This window comes from Barbatula barbatula, assembly GCF_947034865.1.
Source record: "Barbatula barbatula genome assembly, chromosome: 25".
Lineage (NCBI taxonomy): Eukaryota > Metazoa > Chordata > Actinopteri > Cypriniformes > Nemacheilidae > Barbatula > Barbatula barbatula.
The window spans coordinates 3,309,871-3,319,617 of NC_136788.1; positions in this window are offsets into that span (position 1 = coordinate 3,309,871).

Genomic DNA, 9,747 nt, shown 5'->3' on the forward strand with positions numbered 1-9,747 from the left:
AGACTGCATTTATAATATATTATTTACTAGAATAATTTAACTTATTATTTAAAACACCATGTAGTGTGTTTTACCTTTTTTGTGTTTTAAGGTTTCTATTTTCCCCTGTAAAGCTGCTTTTGAACAATGCACATTGTGAAAAGCGCTATATAAATAAAATTGATTTGAATTGAATTGAATTAAATGTCCATCTGCACTGAGGGCATCTGTTGACTCTTTTCTGTTCATTCCAGCAGTCTTTGATACATCTGTAGTATCTTTGACAAATGAATGGGAGAAGCCCAACTTACAGCAGCACAAATTTCCTGCAGTGAAACTCCCCTAAACAGAGCCCAAGAGGCTGCCATGCGTTGGGGAAGCGGAACATACACACGGTTGGGTGGACATCCGGCGAACGAACGATGGGGGCATTGGCGGAGGTGATTTCATCATCGAAAGTCGATTGAATTGTATTGATAAAGAGGGTAGCATAGGCTCAGGGGACTAATTCTCTTCCTGGGTACCTGAATGGTAGGAGATCTGGAAGTGAAACCGAGAGAAGAACATAGCCCAGCGGGCCTGGCGCTGGTTCAACCATTTCGCCTCCCTGAGTTATTGGCTGTTCTTACGGTCTGTGTAGATGAGGATAGGGTGATTGACACAGCCAATGCCTCCATTCGTCTAGCACAAGTTTGATAGCGAATGGCTCTATGTCCCTGATTTTATAGTTCCTCTATGCCGGTGTAAGTTTGAGGGAAAAGAAGGTCCATGGATGCAGTACCACAGGGTTCTCCTGCCACTATAGGCCTCCAGGGCACCACACAGATTTTATTAAAGAATTTGGTAGGTTCTTATCAGAACTAGTTCTGGCTGCAGACAGAGTCCTTGTTGTTGGTGACTTTAACATCTATGTAGATAATGATACAGATGCTTTAGGAATGGCTTTTAAAGACACTCTTAACTCCATGGGCATTAGGCAACATGTGTCAGGACCCACTCACCTTCGTAATCATACTTTAGATTTAATACTGTCTTACGGTATAAATGTGGACGACGTAAAAATCCTTCAGCAGAGTGAAGACATTTCGGATCATTATCTGGTATCATGCTTGCTTCACTACCCTATGGTGGCAAATCAAACTCCAAGTTACAAATATTGTAGAACAATAAGTTCGACTACAAAAAGTGCGTTTCTTGATAATTTGCCTGAATTGTCACAAATCTCTAGCATAAGTAATAACGTTGAAGATCTTGACTTGACCATTGAAAATTGTAATGCCACCATCTCGGAAACTACATTAAAAATGACAGCCCCACACCGTTGAATAATGAACACACTAGGGCTCTAAAGAAAGCAGCATGAAAAATGGAGCGCAACTTTAAGAAAACGAAATTAGAGGTATTTCGTACTGCATGGAAAATACAGGAAAGCCCTAAAAACATCTAGATCCGCCTACCTTTCATCACTAATAGAAGAAAACCAGCATAACCCTCGGTTTTTATTTGATACAGTGTCTAAATTAACCAAAAATAAATCTTCAGAGACTTCTGATTCTGTATACCAGCATAGCAGTGATGAATTTATGAACTATTTCACAAATAAAATCCAAGATATTAGAGAATTTTTTTAACTATGCACCCAGAAGTGAAACCCTCTGAACAAACTACTAACTACAGCGCCCCTAAGGAGAATTTGCGATTATTTTCTACTATAGATCACAATGAACTCTCTAAAATCATCAGATCATCTAAATCAACTGCATGCGTGCTAGACCCTATACCTACAAATCTACTGAAAGAGATGCTCCCAGAAATTATAGATCATCTACTTAGCATTATTAACTTTTCTCTGACATTAGGACATGTGCCTAAAGCATTTAAGGTGGCTGTTATAAGGCCCCTTGTAGAAAAAAACATCTCGACCCTGGAGAACTAGTTAACTACAGACCTATTTCGAATCTACCTTTCTTATCTTAAATTCTGGAAAAAGTAGTCTCAATTGAAATATGCTCCTTCCTCCAAAGGAATGAGATTAATGAAGATTTCCAGTCTGGATTTAGAGCACATCACAGTACAGAGACTGCTCTGATTAGAGTTACAAATGATCTGCTTATGGCGTCTGACCGAGGTTGTATCTCCTTATTGGTGCTGCTAGATCTTAGTGCTGCATTCGACACCATTGACCACAGCACGCTCCTACATAGACTCGAAAATTATGTCGGTATTAAGGAAATAGCTTTGAAATGGCTTAGATCGTATTTATGCGACCGTTTTCAATATGTAGCAATAAACAATGAGGTATCACGCAAATCGCAAGTCCGATATAATAGTCGATATAAAACAGTGGATGAGTAGCAATTTTTTATTAAGGAACTCGGACAAAACTGAAGTGTTACTTATTGGACCGAAAACCGCCACACGTAACAACCAAGAATACTGCTATTGATAGTACTATAAACTATTGATGGATGTTCCATAAAACCCTCATCTACAGCAAAGAATCTTGGCATTTTATTCTATAGTACTCTGTCATTGAGGAACCAGGTCGCCAACACCTGTAAAATTGCGTTTTTCCATCTTAAAAATATTTCTAAACTACGCCATATGCTGTCACCATCAGATGCAGAAAAGCTTATTCATGCTTTTATGACATCAAGACTAGATTACTGTAACGCACTATTATGTGGTTGCCCTGCAGGCCTATTACAAAAACTCCAACTGGTCCAAAATGCAGCAGCTCGAGTTCTTACACGTACAAAAAAGTATGAGCATTTTAGCCCGGTTCTGTCAACCTTGCGCTGATTACCTATAAAGCATCGCATTAACTTTAAAATCTTTCTTATTACCTATAAAGCCTTGCATGGTTTAGCTCCTCACTACTTGAGTGAACTTCTCACGTATTACAGTCCATCACGTGCACTACGCTCTCAGGTGTCAGGTCAGTTGGTAATACCTAGAATTTCTAAATCAAGTGCAGGCGGGCAGATCCTTTTCCTATCTAGCGCCTAAACTTTGGAACATTCTACCCTGCACTGTCCGGGAGGCAGACACACTCTGTCAGTTTAAATCTAGACTAAAGACGCATCTTTTTAATCTTGCATACACTACACTATCATAATATATATTCCAAAGATTTAGGCTGCACTAGTTAGATCAACCGGAACCAGGAACACTTCCAAAAACAACTGATGCATTTGTTGCTTTCAAAGAGTGCAGAACAGTACTCTACTCTCAGCCAGTCTTGTCTCATTGTTCCAGGGTTACTAGAGCGGGAAGGACGCAGTCCAAGGTTACCAGAGCGGGCAAGATGCAGTCCATGCCCAGACCTGACAAATACTGTGATGATAGAGCTGGACGAAGGACGTGGCGACTCTACAAAACTTCATCCGACTTCATCAACCTGACCGCATCATTTCTCCTCGACCAGGTTTCCACATCAGCAACCCACAAGTCTGGAAACCATCTAGATATGATCTTCACAAGGTACTGCTCCACTCATCACTCTCAGGTAACCCCCGCTGCACACGTCTGATCACTTCTTCGTCACCCTCGACCTCACTGCTCCGGACATCGCAGATGTCTTACCGATGGTCACTTCCCAGCGCAACCTGCGGTCCCTCCCTCCTGTTTTTCCTCTGCTGTCTTCTCTGCACTCCCCCCCCCGCTGATAAGCTCTCTCTTTTGAATACAGACAATGCCACATACACTCTGTGTTCCATGCTTTCATCCTGCTTGGACAACCTATGCCCTCTTGCATCTGAACCAGCCTGTGCATCCCCGTCGGCTCCCTGGTTATCGGATGTACTGCGTGAGCATCGCACCAGCCTCCGGTCAGCTGAGAGAAAATGGCGCAAGTCAAAAGACCCTGCTGACCTCTCTCTCTACCAATCTCTTCTCTCTACTTTCTCTGTTGACGTGACCTCTTCAAAAACAGATTACTACCACTCGAAGATCTGCAACTCTCCGGACTCTCCCACGCTCTTCAAAACCTTCTCTTCTCTCCTCTGTCCAGCAGTTAGCAGTTAGCAAGTACCTAAGAAGTTACCAGTTTTCTACGCCACCACCTGTCGGAACTGCCCACATCCCTGACACTTGTGTGCTCCCCGCCTTTTCTCCTCTGTCTGAAGCTGATGTTTCCAAGGTCATTGGTTCCAACCACCCTACCACCTGCCCACTGGATCCCATCCCCACCCATCTCCTCCAGCCCATCTCTCCAACGGTTGTGCCTGCTCTGACCCACATCATCAACTCTTCGCTCACCACTGGGACATTTCCCACAGCGTTCAAAGAGGCCCGCATCACACCGCTTCTGAAGAAACCCACCCTCGACCCTACACTGCTAGAAAACTTCAGGCCTGTTTCCCTTCTTCCCTTCATTGCCAAAGCCCTGGAGCGAGTTGTGTCCAACCAGCTCTCCTCCTTTCTCATGCGAAACAACCTCTTGGACAGCAATCAGTCTGGTTTCAAGACCGGTCATTCCACAGAGACTGCACTGCTCTCAGTCATCGAAGCCCTGAGACTGGCAAAAGCATCATCCATGTCATCTGTGCTCATACTATTGCATCTGTCTGCTGCTTTTGACACTGTGAATCATCACATCCTCCTGGCTTCTCTCAGTGCTATGGGTGTCTCTGGAATGGTGTTGCAATGGTTTGAGTCCTACCTCTCGGGTAGGTCATTCAGAGAAACCTTACTGCGACCTTCTATCCTGTTTAAAAATAAATCACATGTTTGTGGAGATAACGCTGATTGGTCAACTCAGTTGCCAAAAAGAGCACATTTGAGCTAAGATACCTTTCGGCAGGCCCATTTCTGAAACCTGCGGGGACCCCTACTTGGTAAATCTGTTGCCAGAAATGGAAGTGCAGCCTGGTCTGAAAGACAACTCAACTCAAGTAAGATGGGTGTACCTCTCAGTAGAATTGCTTTGGAACCTGATGTTCCAAATATCATAAAAGGCGTTACATTTCCATCACACACTTGCAGTACTCGACCAATCACTACGCACTGGTGAACTGGCAAATCATAGCACGCCTCGCTTTTCAAGAGCAAGAGCTTTGTTAAAAATCTGCACGTTTCAGAGAGGCGGGGCAAAGAGGAGATACAAACATTCCCGGTATGAGGAAAATACAGTGTTTTTAAACGTGTATACACATTGCATTACATCTAAAAGAAACGATAATACTTGTTTAAGCTGTGTCACACGACCCCTTTAACTGACAGTATGTAGTGCAGACAAACAGTGCAAAGTATTAAAAAAAACAATATACATTATACACATATGATGATGATGATGAATGCCTTTATTGTCATTGTACTTTACAATACAACGGAATTAGCCTATACAGGGGGATGGACAGGAAGACCGTGAATTTAAGAAAAAATACAGCATGACATGAGAGGGGAGGAGAAAAAAAAGGCAACCCCCAGACTATGCTCAGTAGTGAGACAGGAAAAAAACACCTCTGCGACATAAAGCACATAATCAACTTTACAAAGGGAACACGCAAGATTTAATGGGGAAGGGGATTGGAGGTAATGCAGCCATTCTGGGTGCTGGTCCCAGACCTGCCTGCTGTGGCAGGGTAAGAAACACTATGGACACAAGACAGCCGGTGTAAACAACTCCGAAGGGGAATTTATTTACACACATGGGGAAAAACTCAATCCACTGGTGACAACCCGAGGTGCTCGTGTTCAACCAATTTCCTGCCAGTCCGTGCTCGTGCAAAAATGATTCCTTTGTGGTTCCGTTACTCGCTGGAGTCTATAGGAAGAGAAGACACAGTATTAGCAGTGAGGAGTACAAGCTCCTCAAGTGATGTGTAAGTGTGGTTTATATGCCCGGCAGCTAATCAGCATCAGGTGTGGGCGATCAGCATTAGCTGTCAGGCTGTTTCCCAGGTGATGCTGATCCTGGATCTGTACCCTCCGCCACACTGCCCAAAATGGGGAGTACAAAGCCGCGAAGGCAAGGGATGGGGTATATATGGACATGCCTGCAGTAAATATACAGAAGGATGGGGTATATATGGACAAGCCTGCAGTAAATATACAGAAGGTCTACATTCTAGAAAGCTAAATCAAAATAAACAATAAAATATTTCATAACCAAAAATGGTATATTAAATGTTTGTGTTTTATTAACCCAAAGTCCCCAATCCAGTTCTGATAACTTTTTTTAACGTGCCAAAAACAATAATAAAACATAGTTGTGTGTATTTTAAGTTCCCTTTCTGTCGGTCTCTCGATGTTGTGTCGAACCGACAGATGGGGTTCGCCCTTGAGAACCAATCATCTTCTGACTATTTTGAAAAGGCCAATGAAATTGACGAATGAAATTTACATGCCGGGCTCCGCCCCCGGATATCCGGGTATAAAAGGGGAGCCGGCGTGCTCATTCATTCACCTTTTGTTCTTCGGAGCCTTCGCATCGAATGACTAACGAAGCTGATATCTTGACATGGTGCAGCGGATTGTCCCTTCCAGTGATCATATCCCCCGGCGTTTCAGCAGTTCCAGAGGTGTTCGAGAAAGAGATAATTTCTAAAAGAGCAAATTTCTTCAGCGTGGCATGTCCCGCTGCTCTCGTGGTTGCGACTCCCTCATCGAGGAGGGGGATGGACACGATGTCTGCGTCAGCTGTTTGGGCATCCAACACGCTGAGGCAGCTTTCGGCAGCTGACTATACAGACGTTGCGGTCACGGGAGCCAGCCACCACCTCGTCTGCTTCCCGCTTTGCGACCGCAGTGGCCACGGCCCTGACGTCGAGATGTCAGCCATGCTCTCTCGGGCCGCCGCGAGCATCGGGCTGCAGTGCACCACACTGCTCACGCCCCAGCGCTCGCGGCTGGATAATTGGTACATCGGGTCTGAGCGCGACTCCAAGCCGCGCACGGCCCCTGTAGCATTTTTCCCTAGGTCCATGAGGAGATCAGCAAGACCTGGGGCGCCCCCTTTTCGGCTCGCTCCCGTCAAGCTGACTCTGTCGCCCTCTCTTCCCTCGATGGTGGGGCAGCTAGAGGCTATGTCGATGTCCCTCAGGTGGAACGTGCAGTCGCAGTGCACCTGTGCCCGCAGACGGCGGCCACGTGGAGATCTCGACCTAGACTCCCGTCTAAGCCGTGTAGGGTTTCGGCATCACTGGTGTCGAAATCCTACAACGCCGCTGGACAAGCTGCCTCAGCTCTTCATGTCATGGCCATCCTGCAGGTCCATTAGGCCAAGGCACTGAAAGAGCTCCACGAGGGTAAGACCGACCCAAAGATTATGCAGGAGCTCCGCACTGCCACTGACCTCGCCCTCCGGGCGACTAAGGTGACGGCACAGGCTTTGGGTCGGACGATGTCCACACTAGTGGTCCACGAGAGGCACCTCTGGCTGAACCTTGCACAGATGAGGGAAGCCGAGAAGGTTCGCTTTCTTGATGCTCCCATCTCCCAAGGAGGGCTGTTCGGTGACGCTGTCGAGGACTTCTCTCTGCAGTTTTCGGCAGTGCAGAAGCAGATGGAGGCCATCAAGCACATCCTGCCCCGCCATGACCCGGACGCCGAGGTCCCGCAGGTCGTCTGCCTCCCAGCAGCCCCGGCCTTCCTCATTGTCAGCCCCGGCCACGGTGCCCCCTCCCCAGGCGGCCCCCCGGAAGAGGACGGCGAGGAAGCGACCACCGTCTCGTCAGCAGCTGCCGCGGAAGCAGAAGTGTTCCTGACGAGCCGGACCCGGGGAGATCGGACCCGATTCCATCGCTGGCTGGTCGGAAAGGGACGGTCCCTGCCCCGTCCCAACATCTGCTGGGCCCTTCTCGGGGCCTAGCGCCCACTTCCTCACAAAAAGAGCTGTCTCTCTCTCTGTGTCTTTCTTTCAGCCGCACTCACTCTCCACTGGACGGTGTTTGGCAACTCGACGTTGCGTCGTGGCGACACGCAAAGCTGAGTATAAAATCGCGCAGCCCTCAGCACTCTTACCTCGACTGTGCGTTGAGCTGCGCCACCGCCACGCAGTTAAGTCAGCGGGCTACATGCCCAAAGTTCCCACCACTCCCTTCCAAGACCAGGTGGTGAACTTGCAGGCGCTCCCCACCGGGGAGGAAGACCCAACCCCATCCGTGTTGTGTCCAGTACGCGCCTTGCGCCTCTATGTGGACCGCACGCAGAGCTTCAGAAGCTCTGAGCAGCTCTTTGTTTGTTTCGGAGGTCAGCAGAAGGGGAGGGCTGTCTCCAAACAGAGACTGGCGCACTGGATCGTGGACGCCGTCACAACGGCATACCGATCTCAGGACTGCCCGTGCCCGCTGGCAGTGAGGGCACACTCCACTAGGGGTGTTGCCTCCTCGTCGGGGAGTGGCTCAGGGCGCCTCTCTGGCAGACATTTGCAGAGCTGCGGGTTGGGCTACGGCCAACACCTTCGCGAGGTTCTACAACCTCCGTGTGGAACCGGTGTCAGCTCGAGTCTTACAGGGTAACACCAGGTGAGACCGGCGGCCGGTAGGGCGTGCGCCTGTGAAAAGCGCCATCCCCCTCTTTAGGTGGGTCAGTGCGCTATCATCTGCCTCCCTTTTTTCCCCTCGGGCGAAGAATAGGCAGTCCATCCATCACTAAGCACTCAAGGCAGCGGGCTGAGTGGAGCAGCCACCTTTGGCGGGCCCAAGCTGAGTTACCCTCATGTAGCTCTAACCGACCTCAGTGCTCCAGACGTAGTAACCCCCCCAGCAGGGTGGTTCCGTCTGAGATTCCGTCATGAGTTTGTTCCCCTCCTGGAAGCCTTGACCTTCCCCAGGTGGACATCCACCTTGCGGCATCCCGCACATACCTCCCATGAGCTCTTCCCTGCCGGTAAGACCATGTTGATGTTTCCACTGTAACATTAAAAGGTGAATGAATGAGCACGGCATGCAAATTTCATTCGCCAATTTCATTGGCCTTTTCAAAATAGTCAGAAGATGATTGGTTCTCAAGGGCGAACCCCATCTGTCGGTTCGCACAACGTCTCGTTCCCTCCATCAGGGAACAGAGGTTACATACGTAACCGAGACGATTCCATTTCAACATGATGGTAGAGCCAGCCAGAGCCAACAAACATTCGAGCGCCCCCATCAGGCTGAATTACACAGAGACACTAGACATCCGACAAAAGTGTTCTGTATGTATTCAATTATTTGAATGTTAAACTTAGACTTCAAGCAATTCATTTTATATATCCTACAAAATGATCCAGAATCTGACCCACCTACAGCCACATGTTACACCTTCGTAACGAACAATCGCACCATATCATCTATTTTACATTTTAAACCAAAGGCAAAATTCACAGACACGGTTTAGCTTAAGCCAGGACTCTACCTTAAATTTAGATATTTATGTCGCTTTTATAAAAATGCCTTAAAAGAAAACATTATTGGTGCATCTTGAGACAAAACAATGGCACTGATGTTAAGATATTTCAGGGCAGTAGCCTAAGTTGCGTGACAACACATTTTCATAAAAATGGCTTCAGATTCTTTTATCAGCAAAATAAAAAGCATACGAACATTTAGGGGGGTTTCCCGGACTGGGTTTAAGCCAACAGTCCGGAATCTTAAAATATATCAGTGCATTTGTTTAGTCTCAAGACGCACACTCATGTTTATTTTTTAATGATGTTTATTAAAAACGACTTAAATATCATAGTTTAACTAAGACGTAATCCTGATCTAAGTAAACCTTCCCTGAATAGGCTATAGGCCTACGATGCAAATGGTATAATAAAGAGACCGCTCTGCTCTGCTCTGC